The sequence below is a fragment of the Lactuca virosa genome, chromosome 3, assembly GCF_052849685.1.
Source record: "Lactuca virosa cultivar CGN04683 chromosome 3, Lactuca_virosa_CGN04683_v6, whole genome shotgun sequence".
In the NCBI taxonomy this organism is placed as follows: Eukaryota; Viridiplantae; Streptophyta; class Magnoliopsida; order Asterales; family Asteraceae; genus Lactuca; species Lactuca virosa.
The window spans coordinates 95,656,409-95,679,738 of NC_136428.1; positions in this window are offsets into that span (position 1 = coordinate 95,656,409).

Sequence of the window (23,330 nt, forward strand, 5' to 3'; positions counted from 1 at the left end):
ATGTAATCGGGTCACAGGAGGCCCAATAACATGTATTATTTATGTTAGGCCCAAAAGTCATGTTAATGGGTCACGAAGGCCCAATAAGCATGATTAGAATCTTTCAAGCCCAACAGTTAGAATGTTTACTTGTTTTGTATAGTATTAGTGTCGCGAAGTTGTTTAATCGATATGTCGTAATAATCATCAAATTGTTTTATAACGATTCATGGATTTATAAAAATAGATATTTTTCTATTTAAACCCATAAGTTATAAAGTTTTGTATATTTTGACCCAATTATTTTATTATTAACATAATTGACCAAAAATATTAGTTTGACCTATTCAGCCCTTTATTTTGGTAAAGTTGGCAATTTTTAGCCCTTTTTATGAAAAATGACATATTAGGTCCTTGAACTATTTTTCTTGACATTTTTGGCCTAAACACTTAATTAAATAATGTTTTATGCCCAAAATTTTATTTTGGACAGCTTCAGCCCCTTAGTTAAAAGATTTGCATTTAAATTTACACTTTTCGCAATTTTTACAATTTTTACCCAAAATCCAAAATCTTTGCATTTTTAGTCCCTTTTGATAAATAAGGCCATTTTAACCCCTGAAATAGGTTTATTTACGTTTATAGCCCCTGTTTTGAGAAAATTTTCCAATTCAGCCCCCTTAAATTTGATTTTTCGCATTTTTGGGCCTAAATAGCCGAAAAGCCCAAATTTTAGCCCATTAGGCTAAAATTTACATTTTAGTCCTTTAAAAAGCCTAATATTTATAAAAACTCTTATTTTAGCTGTTTTTTTAATTGTTTTTTTGTTGTTATATGCTTGGGTCGAAATGGGCTAAGGAAGGAGAAAGGAATCACTTAGGCCCATTCTTGCCTTGGCTCGAGCTTATGAGGCCCATAAGGAAAACTTACGACGCATTGGGCCCTTAGGGTAGCTCACGGCCAATTTTTGTATAAAAGAATTGATTTATGGCCCATTAGGCTCATTGGATTTGTTATGGCCCAATAAGGCCCATTAAAGATAACCTAGTCCATTTTAGGCTTATAAGGCCCAAAAAGGTTAAGTCTCATGAGAGTGGGTCCAATGAGAGCCCATTTAAGAGTTCTAAGCCCAAAATAGTCAAGTTGGAAGTTTATTGGCCCATTAGGCCCAATAAAGAAATCCTAGTCCATATTGGACTTAAACCGGGATTTCTAGGGTTTCCAACCTTTTGTTGACTATTTGAGTGTTTGTATAGAGTGTTTGATGGAATTTTGTTGTCATTGAATAAGCATCATACATGCTTTCAAGTTTTAGTTACAATGTTATCCTTGTTAATTGTTTACAAAGCATCAGAATTCCTAGTTGTGACATCATCCCCCCGTTAGAGGGAATTTCGTCCCGAAATTCTTTTTGAAGCTAGATTTGAGAATGCGAGAATAGGTGAGGGTACTTCTGCTTCATCTGGTCTTCACGTTCCTATGTGAATTCCAGTCCACGTTTCGCGTTCCACCGAACTTTCACAATCGGAATGCGACTTTGCTTAGTACGCTTCACTTCCCTGTCCATCATTTCAATTGGTTCCTTGATGAACATGAGATTTTCGTTAATTTCGATTTCTTCCAATGGAATGACGAGAGTTTCATCGGATAGGCACTTCTTCAAATTGGAAACATGGAACACGGGGTGTACACTGCTGAGTTCAGCAGGTAGTTGTAGTCTATAAGCCACTGGAACGATTCGGGCAAGGATCTCGAATGGTCCAATGTACCGTGGGTTTAGTTTTCCCCGTTTCCCAAAACGAATCACCCCTTTCCAGGGAGAGACTTTTAACAACACCCGATCCTCGACTCAGAATTCCAAGGGCTTTCGTCGTTTATCAGCGTAGCTCTTCTGTCGGTCTCGTGATGCTTGAAGTCGAGCTTTGATTTGAATTATCTTCTCTGTCGTTTCGCGTATGATTTCTGGTCCTGTTAATGCATTGCTTGATGTCTGTTCTCTTGCTAGCTGAGTGTCACCTACCTCAGCCCAACACAACAGTGATCTACATTTACGTCCATATAAGGCTTCAAAAGGAGCAACTTTGATGCTTGAGTGATAACTGTTGTTGTACGAAAACTCAATTAAAGGCAAGTGGGTATCCCACGACCTTCCAAAGTCTATCACGCATGCGCGAAGCATATCTTCAAGCGTTTGAATGGTTCGCTCACTTCGACCATCGGTTTGTGGGTGGTAGGCAGTGCTCATGTCGAGTTGTGTTCCCATAGCTTTCTGAAGCGATTGCCAAAAGCGTGAAGTAAATATACTATCTCGATCTAAGATGATAGATATTGGTATTCCATGGAGTCTCACAATTTCCTTGATGTATATTCTCATCAATCGCTCCATCTTGTATGACTCCTTTATTGGCAGGAAATGAGCGGATTTTTTCAACCTTTCGACTATTACCCATATGGTATCCAATCCATCTGTTATCTTGGGTAATTTGGTCACAAAGTCCATAGTAATCCTTTCCCATTTCCAATCGGGTATTACTGGTTGCTGTAATAGTCCCGAGGGCTTCTGATACTCTACCTTCACTTTAGCACAAGTGAGACACTTGCTAACGTAAGTGGCAATTTCTGCCTTCATGTTAGGCCACCAATACTGCTGCTTGATATCCAAGTACATTTTATCTGAACCCGGATGGATGGAGTATCGTGTCTTATGGGCTTCATTCATGACTACTTCTCTGAATCCCCCAAGTTTAGGGATCCAAATTCGGTTCATGAAGTAATATGCTCCGTCCTTCTTGACTTCAAAGTTCTTTTCCATTCCACGTAACGCTTCGCTTGTTATGTTTTCTATCTTCATGGCATCGAACTGGGATGCTTTGATTTGCGAGGACAGATGGGATTGAACGGTTATCGAAAGAGTCTTCACACGACGATTTGAGTACTCCTTTCGACTCAAGGCATCAGCTACCACGTTAGCCTTGCCTGGGTGGTACTTGATTTCGCACTCATAATTGTTTAGTAGCTCAAGCCATCTTCGCTGCCTCATGTTTAACTCCTTTTGATTTAAAATGTGTTGGAGACTCTTGTGGTCGGTGAAAATGGTGCACTTGGTACCATAAAGGTAGTGCCTCCAAATTTTCAAGGCGAAGACCACAACTCCCAATTCGAGATCATGGGTGGTATGATTCACCTCATGTGTCTTTAGTTGTCGGGATGCATAAGCTATCACCTTTCCACGCTGCATGAGTACACAACCTAAACCCTGATTCCAAGCATCAAAGTAAACTACGAAGTCCTCAGTTCCCTCTGGTAGTGATAGTACTGGTGCACTACAGAGGGCTCGCTTCAGAGTTCGGAAAGCAACCTCCTGCTTTTCTGTCCATTCAAATGACACGCCCTTTTGTGTAAGCATGGTAAGTGGCTTGGCTGTTTTGGAGAAGTTCTGAATGAATCTCCTGTAATAGCCTGCGAGACCTAAAAATTGACGAATTTTTGTGGGTGTCGTTGGGACCGCCCATCCTTCTATGGCTTTGACCTTAGAAGGGTCCACATGTATCCCTTCTTGACTGACAACGTGACCCAAAAAGTTCACACTACGGAGCCAGAACTCACACTTAGAGAGTTTTGCGTATAACTTTTCGGTTCGTAGGGTTTCCAAGATTTTCCGGAGATGTCGGCCATGCTCCTCTTCACTTCGAGAATAGACTAGGATATCGTCGATTAAAACAATGACAGAATTGTCCAGGAATGGTCGGCAGATTCGATTCATCAGGTCCATGAATGCGGCAGGGGCATTCGTTATACCGAAGGGCATTACAACAAATTCATAATGTCCATAGCGAGTTCGGAAAGCGGTTTTGGGGATATCCTCTTCCCGGACTTTGAGTTGGTGGTATACGGATCGCAGATCTATCTTAGAGAAGTAACTTGCTCCTTGGAACTGGTCGAATATCGTCGATTCGCGGAAGTGGGTAGCGATTTTTGATAGTGAGCTTATTTAGTTCTCTCTAATCAATACACATCCTAAAGGATCCGTCCTTTTTCTTAACAAAGAGGACCGGAGCTCCCTAGGGTGAGAAGCTAGGTCGGATGAATCTTTTGCTCAAGAGTTCGCTAAGTTGGCTTGACAGTTCTAGCATCTCCGCAGGAGCCAACCTATAGGGTGATTTGGCAATGGGCGTAGCTCCCGGCACCAGGTCAATTCGAAACTCGACTTGTCTTTCTGGGGGTATCCCCGGAAGATCTTCAGGAAAGACATCAGGGAAGTCGCAAGCCACTGGGATGTCTCGAATATTGACCTCTTCCTTGGACTTATCCACTATGTGAGCCAGAAACGCCAAGTCCTTCTTTTGTAGATACTTCTGTGCCTTAATGCACGAGATAAGACGAAGGTTCGTACTGGGTTTGTCCTCGTATATAATTAGGGTTTCGTGGTTAGGGAGATGAAGGCGAACGGCCTTCTCGCAACACATAATTTCGGCATGATGGGGGCTCAACCAGTCTATGCCGACAATCACATCAAAACTCCTAATAGTTACAGGCATCAAGTTTATTTGAAAGGCGTGATGATTTAAAGTTAGGGTACATCTGATGGGTTTTGCGCATTCTAACACTCCTAAGTGTACATGCAACCCTAAATACCTTGGATCTATGTTTTCTCTATTATACATGCAATTATGAACTTTCCAAGGTATTACCCTATCTAGCATACAATACTTGATACTTGGGTAATCAAATGGATAGAATACATACCTTTGTTTGATGTAGCTTGTCTCCATGAAGCTTGAGTGCCTAGTGCCCCAAGTGTGACACCTCAAATGGTTCACACAACACCAAATGCACATGGAATGACTTGAGAGAAATGGAACACTCCTTGAAATCGTCTAGCCCTCATATTCACACATTAGTGCACGATTTCTTGAGCCATGGGATTCTTTTATATGGTGGCTATTAGGGTTACACCATGTAACTCATAACTTTACCCATTCCTTATGCTCCATGGATTTTAACCTCCATGGAGTATCCATGGGTCACCCCATGGACTTAGTCCAACATAAGGAATCTTGGATCACAAGCCCACATATATAAGAATGAATGATTTACACAATCAACCCATATATTTAATTAGTCTCCTTTTGATCACTTAATTAATTCCAAATTAATTCTTGATCAATACTAATTAAATAACCTTATTAATATATTAGAACTTATAATATATTAACCAACCTTAAGTGTTATTTCTCTCATTATAGTCTATCCAAATGCATGATGCCATGCAACCCAAATGGACCATGCTGGGTCGGGTCAAGTCTTACCAATTATAGTTATGGATTTAGACATTAATCCAACAGTCTCCCACTTGGATAAGTCTAAAACTATTATTGCGTATGACTTCAGGAACCGATCAGCAATCGTAGCTCTCAAAAGCTTCTGTCGAACTCTGACCTTGTCGATGAACTCTGACCTTTGTCAATGACTTTTCCATTAGATAAGGGATCATATATTCCTCCATTCTAGATATCATATGGACTGAGACATGGATTATCAATCATTCTCTCTGTCCATTTGTTGTTTCCCGATTTCCGATTCATGATGACTGACTGATTGAACAAATCAAATCAGTCCTGGCTTGGCCAAGCACTCACATGTATCATCTTTAAATCATCGAGGGGCCCACAGATATCGCTTTTATCCCGAAGGTAAAAGGAATGGATAAACTTCGACTCATATGGCTTGTTCTACTACTTGTTGAATCATACACAAAGGCACGTTTTATAACATCGAGTTACCGAATGCGTTTTCGTGCAATCAATGTACAACCAACTCATAGTAACAACTCATATCTCTAGGTTTGAAGAATATAAGATATTATCGTCTCATGATCACTCGTGATAAAATCCATGAAGTGATTCAAATGAGCGCGGGTTGAATCCAATACTCAGAACTTATGAGCACTCATGAGTGTTGTAGCACCACTTTGTCCACCAACTTGGACCTCTACAAACCAACCCATGACAGTCTTGATTCATATCTACTTCTAACATATGACCGACTGTGGATGGTTTGAATAACTTAATCATTCAGGAAGAGCGACTTAGTTATTCTGGAAGTCAAAACATGCAAAGTGAAACACAAGAATAAATGAATCAAATATGGTTTCAAACCCTATGAATATAAATAAACACTTTTATTTATCACCATACTGATTACTCATTATTCATTGTTTCGGTTTTATCAACTTTATACTTGAATTAAAAACACTAGTTGTCCCATGCTCCAAGCATGTACACTATGTTTTTCTTAAACAATAGCTTGCCATACACCAAGTATGCACTCTATGTATGTCTATGATCCTTACTTTGTGAAATAAACCAATTGAACATAATTTCAATGATTCTAATTTCACACTCCCAAATCCTTATCGAAAAATGTGAGAATTTCAAATTCCTATCATTTATCGAAATCTGTTTAGATTTTAAACTTATATGCACTGACCCTCCTGTAATGAATATGTACAAAGTCACAAAGACTTGTCAACAGTCATTATAAGGTATTCCAATGGAGATCAACTCCATGGAAACTAAGTCTCATATTCAAAGTACATTGCTTTGGACATGCTTCTTGCATTAAGTTTTCTAATCTTACACAGATAACTTCCACCTATGGAGACAACTCCATATTCTCATTTTGACTATCACTTCTGAATAAGAGATGCCTCTTTTCAGAATATGTCAATATGGTCCTTCCAAAATTAGCACTATACTTCCAACTGTCCCTGAGCAACCAATCTTTGGTAAACCTCAGATTGTCCTCGACAATTGCTTAATCATTTTAGTCATATCCAATTCTAGACCTTTTCCCTTCTTAATGCCTCTAGGCATTTGGAAAAATTTAGAAATGACAAATATTATAGCACATGCAATCGATCCTGTACCTAAAGCAAATGGTACACGATTCATGATGTCTCACATAAAGACATGATTCTAGACCAGTCTTTTGCTACAATATTTTTATTTGCCATGTTTTCAAAATTTGACTATGAAGAGGGATGCCGTAATCATAATCGAATTTTGAGAACGCAATATATAGAATTTCCTTAAGTTGAACCAATCCAACATGAAATTCATATATATATATTCTTGACTAAAGATAATTAAGGTCTCAATCTAAGCCTTTAGAACTGAAATGAAGTATATCCTCTCCCTTAATTATAGCAAAACAACTTTTTCAATCCCTGCAGCCTCACGAATTGAAACTTTTGTTTTCTATAATTAACGTTGCTAACTTGCAACACTAACAATAATTATCATGCTCCCACTAACATGATGATTATTAGCATAACACTTATGCTCCCACTAGCTTTGACATGTACTCAGAAATCAGCTGGACTTCTAGAAATCAATACTTTATTGACTTCCTTACCAAAGTTCAGATTTCTGATACGAGATGCTTTGATAAAACTTTATCAAAATCATACACCTTTCCTTAGATAGGATGCATGTGTGTCTAAACAATTTCAGAACTATGAAAAGGGATGTCGTAATCATAGTCTCAATTGTTTAGACCTTTTGCCATCTGCTTCAAATCTACTTGGTGGAAGTGTTTCCTCACCATCATTTTCATGAATCGGAGAGAAACCTTATGACCCTTAGATTTTATGGTGTATGTGTTCTTATCCATCTGAATCATCAAAACCATAGTCACAAGACAAGGATAATGACAAATCTAAACTCATATGGACTGAACTTATGCAATCTTAACTTCTTGCCACCTGGCAGTACAGGGCCTGCCATTGCTTCCAAGTTGTTATGAAACCAATTAAGAACTTTCAGAACTCCTATGCAAAGCCAACTTTAACTGGAATGGGCACAGAATATGTCAACATGATAGGTTATAAACCTCAAGTCGTGTGCTAGTGAAGAACCTCAGGTTTTATTCTTGATTAGTTCTTGAAATTCTTTTTAGGATCTTTAAGACGCCCACTGTCCTCTTGACATATAAGACTATCTTGCCAAATATTCAAGAGATAGTGCGGATTCTTTATCAAGACAAACACTTCACATAATTGGCCTTAGTTGGTCTTCGTTTAATCCAAAACATCACAACTTACCAACTTCAAATGTACAAGAGTAGGACACTTTTACTCTTACATTTGACAAGTGTTATAAACCTTTCTTTAAGATATGCCACTCAACTTATAGTCTTGGAGTATGACTCTAAGACTTGTTTTGAAACGAAGTATGACTCATCTCCTTGATTTAACCATTTCAACAATTCATGACTCCTCTTCTTAGTCATAAGAATGCACTAAGATGTCCTTAGAAGACCAATTGTGATGTGGTTCTTAAATCATTAATATGATCACAAAACATGATACTAAAGTACTCTCCCATCTTTCAGATTTGAGAAAACTTTTATCTTTCTGCCTAATTTGATTCTTCTCATTCGTTCTGCCATACATTGAGACTTTTCCAATGTTTCAGAATTATACTTAAACTTGTAAGTATAACCATATTTACTAAACTTAAGTAAATCAAATAGTCTTAACGAGCTTTGTGGTGGACATGACCAGTGCACAAGAATGTGTACTCGATCCCTTTAGTCCTTCACTTGACTCACACATCCATGTGAACAAGTAATTAGTCTTGATTTTCCAATGCTTGAAAGTTCTCATTCATCATACTATTCAACTTGCATGATTCCAAGTTTCGGTCCAATTGAAACTTGGGCGATGAGGAACTTTCCTGATTTGGTAAATTTAGACACTACCACAAATGAAAGAATCAAATCCATTTTCCAATATTGCTGTCAGTGGAATCATATAAGCAACAATTTTCCACAAATACCATTGTAAGGATACTTCAAATAAATAAAATTAAACAATTTTCTTTTATTTTAAAACTTTGCGGAAAAACTTATCCTTACAATCCACATGGAAAATTGTTGTTATCTATTCCTTGCTCAAAATTCTGATGCGATCGAAATCCACCTTCGCGATCAGAATCAACATATACTTCCTTTAAGATTTCTCTCTATTCTTTGATTCTTAAAACATCAACATGTGACCCAGTCACATCATGTAATGAGGATCTCAGAATAGAACTTAACAGAGTTAGATAATGGGCTCTACCTGATGTAGAGTCAAACTTATTGACTTTAACATCCTTAGGTAAATTTGGCAGCTTTGCAATCAACGCCCCTTCCTTTGGCAAAATAAACATATGGACCCTTTGGTAATGAGACTATCTCAGACTTAGCCTTTCTCTTTACCATTTGGTCAACTGGGTTGACTATGGCCAATTCCTTTCCATTGGGAAGAGAATACTTTTTCTGGATTTCCAGTGTCACCATTGTCACTGTCCATAAAGTTTTTGGGAAGTTGATATTCTAATCAAATTTGCTTTACTATCGTTCCAAATCATTGCTGATTCAGCAGCACCAAGCAAATAGATATGATCATTAAGGTTCATGTCATAGTCTGTTTCATAGTAGTCCCAAAGGAACTCACTATGTGACTTAGAAAGTGATTGAACATCCAACTTTCTCAAGACTTTGACACCCAACTCTCCCAGCTTGTCAATATGTGACTTCATCTCTAAGATGTGATCACACATAGACCTTGCTTGCCATTAGGGCTTGAGTGACCTTGAACTTGTGGGTTAGGGAGAATAATTGGAGGAGGTGGAGGAAGTAAAGTTCCAAGAGATTTGGGAAGATCATAGATGTCTGAACTAGACATCTTTTGGGAGATATTCAAGATAGTTGATCTAAAGTCCTTAATATAACACCCAATATGAAATATTAAGGCTAGGATCCAACAACCTATTTATAACTGGAAGAGGGATGCCGTAATCCGAGTTATAAAATAGTTGAAGGTAGGTAAATGACGATTTACCAATTTCCACCATGAAAAACGAAATAATGTAATTAGGTTTTTAATTGGATTTGAAACTCCTAGATCTTTTGAGATTCATTGAACTTTTCAATGGCATGTTTCAATCTCGAGTGTGCCCTTCAGGTTTTGTGACTGGGATGCCGAGGATCACAAAACAAGGTGTGAAGTAACCATGCAAATATACTTAGTACCCTTAATATTTACCCCTCAATCGATGTGACGGTTAACCACACGAGCTCCACCGATACTATGATAAATATTAAGTTACCCTTTGCCTACTTTGTTAAATCCAGGTTAGTGTGCCGGTTAACCACACACGCTCCACTAACGGTTTAAACAAAGTGCAAAGTGTAATTTCATGGATTAGCACCTTATTCACATTTTCCTAAGTAACTAAGATTGGGAATTTATAAGTGTTTAGTTACTTAGTATTTATCATTAATACTTTTAATGAAGGGAGAATTATAGTCCTTGTCCTACCCGTTCGGCTAACGACCCTCCACCAGTCAAGGAAGCGGTGGCTGAGAGTGGACACCCATTAAACTTCCATTTTATAGGCAGTAACCTTATACCCCCCTTATAGACCGGCTTCGTGAATGAGGCCTACTAACGGTAAGACTGACTTGCTCTTATACATATATTTATTATTAACTTATAATACTATAAAGTATAAGGGTTGAATTTTAACTTTTAAAATTCTAAGGGCTAACTTGGAATTAAAGTATTCATGGGGAAAACTTTACAAATTCCAAAACTTGAGGGCAAGTTTTGAAAATATTCAAAACTAATTAATTCCATAACTTATGTGTTTAAAGTAGTTTTAATTAAAAAAAAACTCTTCAAGTTCCATAACTTGAGGACAAGTTATGGAAGACTTTAAACTAATAAAAGAATGTAACTTTTCTTTATTTTTGTAACTTATGGAACTAATTAAGGTTACACATTTTATCATTTAATGAAGTGACTCTTGAACCTCCATAACTTGAGGACAAGTTATGGAGTCATAAAACCATTTAATGAGGACAAGACTCTTCATTTTTGTAACCATTGCCAACTTTTTATGAGTTTTATGAAACTTAAATGTGACTTTTCATATAACTTGAGGACAAGTTACAAAAACACATTTTAGAATCAACTCTTAGATTAAAATGGATTGAAAACACATAATCAATTAAATTTTATATTAATCTAATAAACTCATATGAACAAAGATAATTCACATCAAATTTTTTTCCAAGTAATTAGCATAACTTTTAAACTAATACAATTCGATTTTTCAGCTAATTTTGCAAGTATAACAAGAAAACAAGCCTTGGCTCTGATACCACTGATGGGTTTTTGCGCATTCTAACACTCCTAAGTGTACATGCAACCCTAAATATCTTGGATCTATGTTTTCTCTATTATACATGCAATTATGAACTTTCCAAGGTATTACCCTATCTAGCATACAATACTTGATACTTGGGTAATCAAATGGATAGAATACATACCTTTGTTTGATGTAGCTTGTCTCCATGAAGCTTGAGTGCCTAGTGCCCCAAGTGTGACACCTCAAATGGTTCACACAACACCAAATGCACATGGAATGACTTGAGAGAAATGGAACACTCCTTGAAATCGTCTAGCCCTCATATTCACGCATTAGTGCACGATTTCTTGAGCCATGGGATTCTTTTATATGGTGGCTATTAGGGTTACACCATGTAACTCATAACTTTACCCATTCCTTATGCTCCATGGATTTTAACCTCCATGGAGTATCCATGGGTCACCCCATGGACTTAGTCCAACATAAGGAATCTTGGATCACAAGCCCACATATATAAGAATGAATGATTTACACAATCAACCCATATATTTAATTAGTCTCCTTTTGATCACTTAATTAATTCCAAATTAATTCTTGATCAATACTAATTAAATAACCTTATTAGTATATTAGAACTTATAATATATTAACCAACCTTAAGTGTTATTTCTCTCATTATAGTCTATCCAAATGCATGATGCCATGTAACCCAAATGGACCATGCCGGGTCGGGTCAAGTCTTACCAATTATAGTTATCGACTTAGACATTAATCCATCAACATCCTACATAGATTTCCCCAGCTGATTCTGTTTTCCCATTAGCCATTTCCACCGTAAAGGTTTCATTAAGCTTTTGGGGTTGTTGTTTTAGCAAATGTTTGAATTTATTACTCACAAAGCTTCGCTCTGCCCCGGTATCAAATAGGATGCATGCATATGAGTGGTTAAGGAGAAACGTACCGGTGACAACAGCGGGATCCTGAACCGCTTCTCCTTGGCCCATAGTCAGCACTCTTCTTGCTGCTCCTGTCGCCTGGTTGTTTGCATTGGGACAATTTCGCCTGAAATGTCCGGTCTTCCCACACCCATAACAGGTATAACTGGCTCCATCCTTTGTGTTGTTGTTGTTGTTGTTGTTGTTGTTGGGCATCTGGTTTTGTGGAAGCTGGGTCCTACAATACTTTGCTGTATGGCCCTTCCGGTTGCATCTTGTGCACATCATCTCTCTTCATTCCCCGTGGTGATGGTAGTTACATTTGTTACATTTGGGAAGATTCCCTGTGTACTGTTTCGGAGCATTCGGCGTGGATGAGGCTGGAGCATGTGGTGCTGTGGTAGCTTGGGTTGCTGCATGGACAGTCACTGTCTGTTGTTTCTTAGATGATTCAGAGTTCTGTTTTCCTCTTCTCTTGTTGTTCTTCCCTTTTTTATTCTCTTCTTCCTTCTTAACATCCGCTTCCACAATCTTAACACTCTTCTTGCTGCCATGATCATACAGTTTCTTGGCCAATCTTTTGGCGCTATCAAACGTCTCAGGGTTTGCCGCAATGACATTCCCTTGGATAGGTGCAGTCAATCCCCAGATGAACCTCTCAATCTTTTTCCCTTCTGAGGTGATCATACCCGGACACAGAAGGGATAGCTCGCTAAACATGGATATGTATGCGTCGATATTGGAGTTCTGAACTGTCAAGTTCCACAATTCTTGTTCCATATTTTGTATCTCGCCTTTAGGGCAGTACTCTGCCAACATCTTTTCCTTCAGTTCTTCCCAGGGCATCGCGTTTGCCACTGGAAGGGTCATGGCTTCGATGTGACCGTTCCACCATGAAAGAGCTTGATCAACAAAGGTACATGCTGCGAACTTGACCTTGCACCCGTCTGGACACCCGGAAATTTCGAAGACGGATTCAATTTTCTCAATCCACCTATTTAGGGCTATGACACCTCCCGTTCCATTAAAGGTTCGTGGCTTGGCGTTGGTAAAGTCTTTGTAAGAGCATGTCTTGGCAGGTCCTTGATTTATTCCTTTGTTTGAACTTCCAGCCCCCTGCCCGTTTCCTCCGCCATTGTTCCCTTGGTGGATTTGCTCCATGGCTGTTGTGATTGCAGCAGATACAGCTGCTTAAAATGCAGCTGAGTCGACTTCCGGTGGTGTCGGTGGTTGGTTATTTTTGCGGTTTGGTCTCTGTGGCATCTTGCTGTTACGGAACAGAAAGATGTTGAGTATGCATTGTTTTTAAGTTGGGAATTTCGTGAATCGGTTTGCGCATCTAAGTGTTTCCATAATTTGCACTAAGCAACAAGAACATAAAACACATAACAGATAACAACATCACAAATAAACACATAATATTTTCCACTAATATTATCCGCACTTTGATACATGAAAATTTGCTCGAAAGAGCATACATAGAGGTACAAATTTCGACAGCATAACGACTCTATGAGTAGTGTAATCACTTAAACATGGAGTCGGTAGTACATAGAAAACATAAGGGAACATAGCACTAGTAGGGTAAAGTTGGTCCTAATACACTAGGAAGCGCCCAACGGTGGCAGCGAGATCATATACCGAAGTGTTGTGCCAACAACTGGGCCATCTCATTCATCTCTCCAATGACTTCATCTCTTTCCTGTTCAGCCTGCACCGCTCGTGCTTCCATGGCGAATAGCTGTTGTCGTAGTGCGGCAGCCTCAGCCTTCGGCGAACGATTCTCTCTCACGGGATTTCCTGGTGGGGCAGGGTGGTTCTGCTGTGCCTCGCCGGTAGGTGGTGTGACGGAGGCTTCGTCTGTGCCTCTTTCTTCCTCCATATCGTCATCGGTCCCATCAAACTCGTAGTCTGTGTCCGTGTACTTGTCAGGTCCAACGCCGTGTGCTCCCCCTTGTTCTTCCTCTGGGTCGTCCTCAATCATCCCGTGGGCCACTAAGACCTGATGAAACTGAATGCCCTGATGCTCCTCTTCCATGGTGACTGTGAGGGGGAACACGTAAGGAGGTATATAAATAAACTATTATTACTCCTAAGATTTGTTATTTAGATATAAAAAGTTGGGTTGATGCGCTCTTCTTGTTTAACAATAGGGTATGCCTTAGGTTTACTGACCATCGCGATCGTCCCAGGGCATGTGATAGTTGTATTACAAAGAAATGTAGTTGATCAGGCTACATTCATCCCTAATACAACTGTGAACAGTCCTGGCTTAACCGGGATGTCAGGTTCTCCCAATCATCTTATTCGATTTGTTATTATGTTCATTTTTCTAAGTCGCACAAGTAAGAGTGTTTATTAGCACATTTTAATTGTTTTCTTCAGAGTTATTTAGTCCCTTGTTGGGTTTATAGTTGCATATCAATGTGTGGTTAGATATGCCAGTTCACTATAAACAGAGCTCTGATACCAACCTGTCACACCCCGAACCAGACGGCGGAAACGTCCGAGGGCTCGCGTGACTTAAATTGAAATATCATCACAATGAATATACATGAAACATAACACATTCATCACCAAACATTACATAGTACAACTGACATTGTTTACATCAAGTACATGGTTTACATTACATGATCCCAAAATATAAAGTGTTTGATGATTAGCAACTACAAAAGAAACTTTCAACACACTAGATGCTTCCACGTTCTAACGGTTACCTGAGAATACAAGTTATTTTGAAAATGGTCAACATATATAATGTTGGTGAGTTCATAAGTATGTTTGATGTAAAATAGTTTATGTCGTTTGTAAAACCCAGAAAATCCGATATTTTCTGTAATAAGACTTTTCACGAAAATGTTGTGATGATCCTGTAAGTATATGCGTGAATGATTTCAAAACGTGTATAAATGAGAAGTTTTGCATTATGGTTATTGAAAGTACAAGTGAATAAGATTGCTTTCCCCGGAAAACCCGATCTTTTCCGATAAAATAGTATGATTGTTTTGTATTATTGTATCGTCACAGTGAATGAATATGATTTCCCATGATTACTTAGATGATATTGGATCTCTATGTGAGTCGTTATAACCATGCATGATAATGACTAGTTCGTCTGTCTTGGCATTCTAGTGAATGCCGGAACTGATCTTAAGATTTTGTCACCCTAGACTGGCCGAGTCTAACTGTAGTGAACAGCTTAGGTGTGGCGGAGTCACCCCCGTATAGATCTATACACAAACTTTCGCTCTCCCCCCAGGAGACTTTGATTATAACTACAGACTACGACCGACACTTATTGGTGTCGCCCGTTATTACTCACTTAATCCAAATGAATTTGATTAACCTTGATTAACGACCTGATTTTGTTTACTTGAATAGAAGATAAGTCTAACAGACGAGGAGAAGAGGACTACTAGGCCCTACTAACTACGTATGTTATTTAAGGCTGTCGAGTATACGAAAGACGCATTAGCCCATTTCGCATATGATTTATTTGGACCTTACTAGCATTGCTAATGGGCCACCGAGGCCCAATAGCATGTAAAAGCCATTGAGGGTCCCTCAAGCATGTAATCGGGTCACAGGAGGCCCAATAACATGTATTATTTATGTTAGGCCCAAAAGTCATGTTAATGGGTCATGAAGGCCCAATAAGCATGATTAGAATCTTTCAAGCCCAACAGTTAGAATGTTTACTTGTTTTGTATAGTATTAGTGTCGCGAAGTTGTTTAATCGATATGTCGTAATAATCACCAAATTGTTTTATAACGATTCATAGATTTATAAAAATAGATATTTTTCTATTTAAACCCATAAGTTATAAAGTTTTGTATATTTTGACCCAATTATTTTATTATTAACATAATTGACCATAAATATTAGTTTAACCTATTCAGCCCCTTATTTTGGTAAAGTTGTCAATTTTTAGTCCTTTTTATGAAAAATGACATATTAGGTCCTTGAACTATTTTTCTTGACATTTTTGGCCTAAACACTTAATTAAATAATGTTTTATGCCCAAAATTTTATTTTAGACAGTTTCAGCCCCTTAGTTAAAAGATTTGCATTTAAATCCACACTTTTCGCAACTTTTACAATTTTTATCCAAAATCCAAAATCTTTGCATTTTTAGTCCCTTTTGATAAATAAGGCCATTTTAACCCCTGAAATAGGTTTATTTACGTTTATAGCCCCTGTTTTGAGAAAATTTTCCAATTCAGCCCCCTTAAATTTGATTTTTCGCATTTTTGGGCCTAAATAGCCGAAAAGCCCAAATTTTAGCCCATTAGGCTAAAATTTACATTTTTAGTCCTTTAAAAAGCCTAATATTTATAAAAACTCTTATTTTAGCTGTTTTGACCTTTTGATCCTTGTAGAAACCGTGAATGACATCTTTTTCCCCATCTTTTGTTTATTTATCAAAAATAGTCCAATAACAAATTTTATGTTGTAGTATGTTTATTATAAACTTTGTATGGTAGTTTATCTTGACATGTTAAGTGAAATATATCCTAGATCACATATTTTTCCTTCTTGAACTATAGATCTCGAAATATCTTTCATTTTTAGCACATATTTACCACATAACACAAAAAATCACACATAACATACAAATACACATAGATCTTCACATTTTACTTGTATTCTCCCCCATAAATCATATGAAAACCGAAAATAGAGGGGTATGAACTCACCTTAGGTTTGTGGGTTCGGTTTTGAAGAGAGAGATGGAAAGATGAAGTGATTTTTGGCCCTAGCAACTTCCTTGAGTAGATCTCGAACTCAAGAAGATTTCTAAGAGTATAAACACCAAAAACTTTGTTTAAACGAATGATCTAACAAGAGAGTGAAGTTATGAAGCTTGGATGTGTAAAGACTTACCAAAGATTGACAACACTTGATGAAGACTCTTGAATCCAAGCCAAATTTTCGAGAATTCCTTGAAGGAAGGAAGGAGATGGCCTTAGAGAGAAACAGAGAGATTTTTTTATGTATTGTGTGTGTGTGGTGTGTCTTCGGCCGAAACAAGAAGAGAGGAGGGAGAAGAGAGAGTGTGAGGTGATAGGTGCATGGATGTATGTGATATTTACATGGTTACATGAGGGATAATGTGGAGGTGGCACTCCAAGTCAACTCTCCCCTTAATCTCTTCTTTTATTGTTTTTTTTGTTATATGCTTGGGCCGAAATGGGCTAAGGAAGGAGAAAGGAATCACTTTGGCCCATTCTTGCCTTGGCTCGAGCTCATGAGGCCCATAAGGAAAACTTACGACCCATTGGGCCCTTAGGGTAGCTCACGACCCAATTTTTGTATAAAAGAATTGATTTTTGGCCCATTAGGCTCATTGGATTTGTGATGGCCCAATAAGGCCCATTAAAGATAACCTAGTCCATTTTAGGCTTATAAGGCCCAAAAAGGTTAAGTCTCATGAGATTGGGTCCAATGAGAGCCCATTTAAGAGTTCTAAGCCCAAAATAGTCAAGTTGGAAGTTTATTGGCCCATTAGGCCCAATAAAGAAATCCTAGTCCATATTGGACTTAAACCGGGATTTCTAGGGTTACCAACCTTTTGTTGACTATTTGAGTGTTTGTATAGAGTGTGTGATGGAATTTTGTTGTCATTGAATAAGCATCATACATGCTTTCAAGTTTTAGTTACAATGTTATCCTTGTTAATTGTTTACAAAGCATCAGAATTCCTAGTTGTGACAAATAAAGTTAAAAATATGTTTTAGTTATATTGAAAATGAAATTTTTGGTCATGAATTTTAGGATGTTACACTATGATTGATGCTTTCGTCTCCATATGTTGTTACCTAGTTGGACAACGAAAACTGCACAATACACACACTCGATGCATACACACATGTCATGCCATGTATTCAGTTATTGGAGAAGAGAAATAAGGAAGAGAATGATGGGAAGTCGTTCAAGGAAGTGGGTCAAGAGTATTGTCTACATGGCAAGGGGTAACTAGGTTAACCCTTCATAATTCCCAAAATGACTATTTAAACTCAAAAAGTCACGTTATGCCCATATAAAGCCATAAAATAAGTTTAGGGACTGATTACACCAATTTCGGAAACATTGTAGGGCTACATTGTCATTTCCCTTAAAGATATTGTTCATTTTTTATATATTTGTTTTTTTATATAAATTTCTAAAAATGGAATAAAACATTATTGATCATCACAAGTTCAAGAATCCAAACAACAATACATAGTCACTTACAAATTCCATAAATTTATATGACATAGTATACTATTACAATGATTAATAATATTTAAAGTATATAAGCCAACTAATCTTCATTCAAATCTTCTTCGTTGTATCGTTATGAGATTGTTGTTATTTTTGGTGATGTAAGATTTATATTATTCATACACGCATTAAAGTCGAATGGATGTAGCAACATTGATTTAAAATGTGAGAAGTTGTAATTAGGCATAACATGAAAGCTTTCCGGTCAAAGTTTGGTACAACCGTTGTTGTTGTGCAAAATACAGATTCTCAGTTCCCATGTTGTGGCAAAGGCATTACCACGGCGTAGCGGATCCAAAAATCCTTGTTTCGGTCTACGATTTCGTATGCGGCAAGAAAAACCATTACTACGTCCTGGCAAGGATATTGCCACGCCGTGGAGGCAAAAAAATCTATAAATTATGGGTTTTGTAACCCTAATTTGAAGGCCGTCTTCCACCAACTTAGGGAGCAAGATATTAGTCGATTCCAAACGTTTTTGAAGGCTGAAAAACAGCTTTGAAGTGTGTATTTGAAGATCACGAAGGGAATTCTTCAATTTACTCATTTCGGTTTATTTTATATCATGTATTTCAATTCCAAATTCGTTAGATTCTATTTTCTAGTCATGATTCAAGGCTAAAAACCTTATTGCTTTCATTAGATGTAGATGAGCCTTAGTTAATATGCTTTGATTTTGTTAGTTGGATTATGTGAGTTAGATTCTAACTTGTGATTTGATTGATTGCTTCACCTTTCATGTTAAAATTATGATTTTTATTTCCTATTGTTGAGTTATGTGTAGTTGAGAGGACTAATCTAATTACATTAACTTGAATTTTAATTAGTTTATGATCATTAAACTATTAGGACTAGAAATTGATCATATGCTAGGGTTAGGTAATATTAATTGTTGACTTTGATTGTGTTAGAGAGTATTAGTTATCCATGATATGCTTAGATTGATTGTCATGACCATTGATAAGGAATCACTAGATCATATCATTCACAGTTGAATTTAATTATATGGTTTTGTATTCACTAATTTGCATGATCATTGAAATTAGATGTTCATTAATCATTAGAACTAGAAAATCCGACCAAGATAACTAGTCATAAAATTCGATAACCAACTCATTAATCTATTGCATACTAACGAATCAAACATAGAAAACTAGGGGGATTCGAAATCTAGTGGAAGTACTTCAAATATACTACTTTAAAATCACGTTCTTTGATCTTTGTTTGCTTAGTTGTTTGAATTTGATAATACTAAGTTTCTGAACTTGTAAAATCAAAAAATCCCCTATTTATAGTATTTTCTTTAGTTTAATTATTTGCTTATTTATTTGAACCAAAATCATACATGTTCCCCGAGAGTTCGACACCCTTTCTTCCTTTTACTATACTATTACACGACTATGTACACTGTCTATTTGTGGTTAACTGATTTAGATTTGACAGTACTCATAAATTTAAGACTAATAGTGCATAATAAACACGTCATTGTGCATATATATATATCCCAACAGTAAGCACTTCCAATTGTGCAATCTGAATGGGCTAACTGAAACACCCATCGTCCGAGTAGTTTGAACATACACATTTAAAACCCTTTTAGTGTTAATATAAAATGTTTTAGAGTTTAAAAGTTGTACGAATAACAAACGGTCCGAATAAGTGTCTTCTAAAAGTCATTGTCATACCCCCAACGTTATAAGCTTTCAATTTGAACTATGTGAGGTATCAAATAGGTGAGGTATCAAATAGGTATCATAACAAAGGTTAGAAATATGTGAGGTATCAAATATGTATCATAACAAAGGTTCAAGCACCCACAAGTCAGTGTCTTCTAAAAGTCATTGTCATATCCCAACGTTATAAGCTTTCAATTTGAACAAACATCAATATCAATCAGTTAGAAAATTAGACTGCAGTCTATATGTGATTAACCATGAAATAGGAAATTAGACTTTTGGTCCATTTTTATTATTTTGGTTATTATTACATAATTTATTTATTATTTGATTTAATAAATAGGTCATCGTTTGGCCTTTGTTGTTTTAGTTATTTTGTTTGTAGGTATCTCAAATATATAAATTATGCAAATAAGTTTACATACCAACATTTTCTATTAATTTGTTTCATCAAAAAAATATGATCAATAAACTTGTTAAAATCAAGAGAGATAGAGTCTTAATCAATGGAATGAATATAAAGAAATTAAAGAAATCACGGTATGATCCGGTCTAAATATATACACGATTCAAACAAAATCTGAGCATCCTTACCTATTTTATCAATTTTTGTATCAAATTTATTTTCCGGTAATTCACAGGGGCGAACCTACATTGAAGGGGGTGGGGCACAGCAAAAAATTAATAATAATTTATTTTTTCAATTATAATATATTTTGACTTTTCAAAGATATTTTACTGCCATGAAAAATGTTATAATTTTTTTTTTGCCCTTTTTTCAAAAAAAATTAGTCCACCCTTGTTAATTCATAAGTCAAATATAATTTGTTGTATGCTTTTCTTTTCCGTCGATAATGGTCATAAGGCCGTCTGGTATACCGGCAACGAAGGGGCTCGTGGTCTATGTGGCCACGAGCGTTGTCCGTGCACACCATCCCAGACCTTCGTGGTCGTGGTGATTCGTGGTGGGGAAGACGGAGGACCACGGAGATGCCTCTCTCAGCAGGCCCTCTTCTTCTTCCTCTCTCTCCGTTCGTGCTCGTCACTGGTACACCACCACCGGTTCGTGCTTCGTGTTGGTCTTCGTGGTTGCGTTGCTCGTGACAAGCATTGCAGATGGCCTAACTTTCGCGGTACCAAAATTCAAGAATCTCAACTGCATCCATTTTTTATTAAAGATATATTCGCATATGCAAGGCCCAGACCGGTTATCGCTCCAATTCTAATGGAAGCATCTTCTGATGATTTCTATTAAAATACCTAAAGTGTATCCATCACTACTATAACTCCGTTGAGAATGAAACAGTGGTCTTACATTTATCATTAATATTCCATGTTGGGTGGCTCATGTATCGTAATTCAGAAAAAGATGCTGATTCAAATTAAAGTTTGGTCCCCGAGTCCTCTTGATCATGACCTCAGAGAAACAACTAGGCCAAGTTCCTGTATATTGACTGATCAATGGCTTACAAAAAGTCTCTTGTTAATTGTGTGTGCTAAAGTGAGCAAAGCCATGTGAGGCTTCACATGTTGTAGCTAGGGCCCTTCAAGAAGAAAAGTAAACCCCCTAAAATATTTCCCATTTGGGTAGCTAGTTGCAACTTGCAAGTATATAAATACACTATAAATTTAAACGTTAAACCCGAAACCTAGCTTCATCACATCACAACAGCTTCAGTCTAATCCCAACTTCTATCAATCAATTCATTCTATCAAAAAGATTAATTTAGAAATATGGGTGTTTTCAGGTTGCATTCATTAGTTGCAAACGCGAAACAGCTTATTAAACTGAACAAGCAGCATCAGCGAGATGCTCCCAAAGGATATTTGGCTGTGTACGTTGGAGAAATTCAAAGGAAATGGTTTTTGGTTCCTTTATCGTTCTTGGAGCAACCATTGTTCCAAGATCTGTTACTTGCGTCAGAGGAGGAGTTCGAATTCAACCATCCGATGGGAGGAATTACCATTCCTTGCCATGAAGAAGCTTTCGTCCATCTCACTACCCAGTTACGCACTAATTCATAGTTAATTTGAGGCCAAAGAATTGTCATCCTCTGAAGATTTTGGATGCACGGTTTTGTAGTAGTGCTTTAAATTGTCTTCGGTTCATAGATAGTATTAGTTGAAGTTGTATATATGTTCCAATTCACCATGTTCATATATACTGCAGCTTTTGAATGATATAACTACTTATATGGAATTGGCTTAATATGGGTTGTGTGAAATGTGTATCATTAAGGAAACAGTCTCTCTTAGTCGGTGTAACCCAAACCTGGTGTGCCCTTTGATACGTGTCTAGGGTTATACCCGAGGCCACCTCCATGGCCCAACTGGATTGATAATATGGTTCACATCGTCGGCATTACTTTGCAATTGAAAAAGTCCAACCTTACCTCCTGGAAGCTTCCAACCATGCATGCATATTTCCATTTAGTTACTAGTACACGTTTTCATTACCCATGATTACATGTTTTCCTTATTATTAGCTAGTAGTAGGATTATTTAGTTATATATATGGATGTATTTGTATTAAGAAGGAGATGTAGAAAAAAGTATGTTTTAGTCTATTTCATTATCTTTGTTCTTGGGGAATAGTCGTCCATAATCGGCTCTCACCTATCTTCCTTTCTATTATTCTTGGGAGGCTGACCACCTCGAATCGGTCGCTATCACCCTTTTTCTTGAATATTCCTAGAATCGATAAATTGGCCATTCAACTTGCAAAAATCTAAGCAAAACTTTGAAGTCTCCCATCGGGAACCTTTTAAATCTCTTATGATCGATGTCTATCTGGTGTTCTTTTATTCAAATAAAATACAGAATATAAATTCTTTTATACATTAAATTTAATAAAAACTACTTATTTTTATGCGAAACACTCTCTTATGTTCATATAATTAAGTAGCATGTTGTAATTTAATGTGATAAGCATCACATCTAGACATTGTCAAAGAGAAGGGGGGAACACCAACAATATAACCAAGGGTTGGAAATAAATTTCAAAGACGTTATAAAAAATAAATTGTGACAAAAAGTAAAACAAGAGCCGTTTTTCAATCAACTGAATTGGAATTTTTGGTGTTTGTCCCTTATTTAATCTCCCCTGTTCTTGTAACATGTAATAGTTCGCTTTTTTTACTTATCTTGCTAGCTACTTGCTAATCAAAATAAAATATACATTTGTCGTTTAAAAAAACTAAATATTTTTTTTTTCAAAATACACAGAAAATTCAATGTTGTTATAGAAAACATAAAACTAAGTTGTAATAAA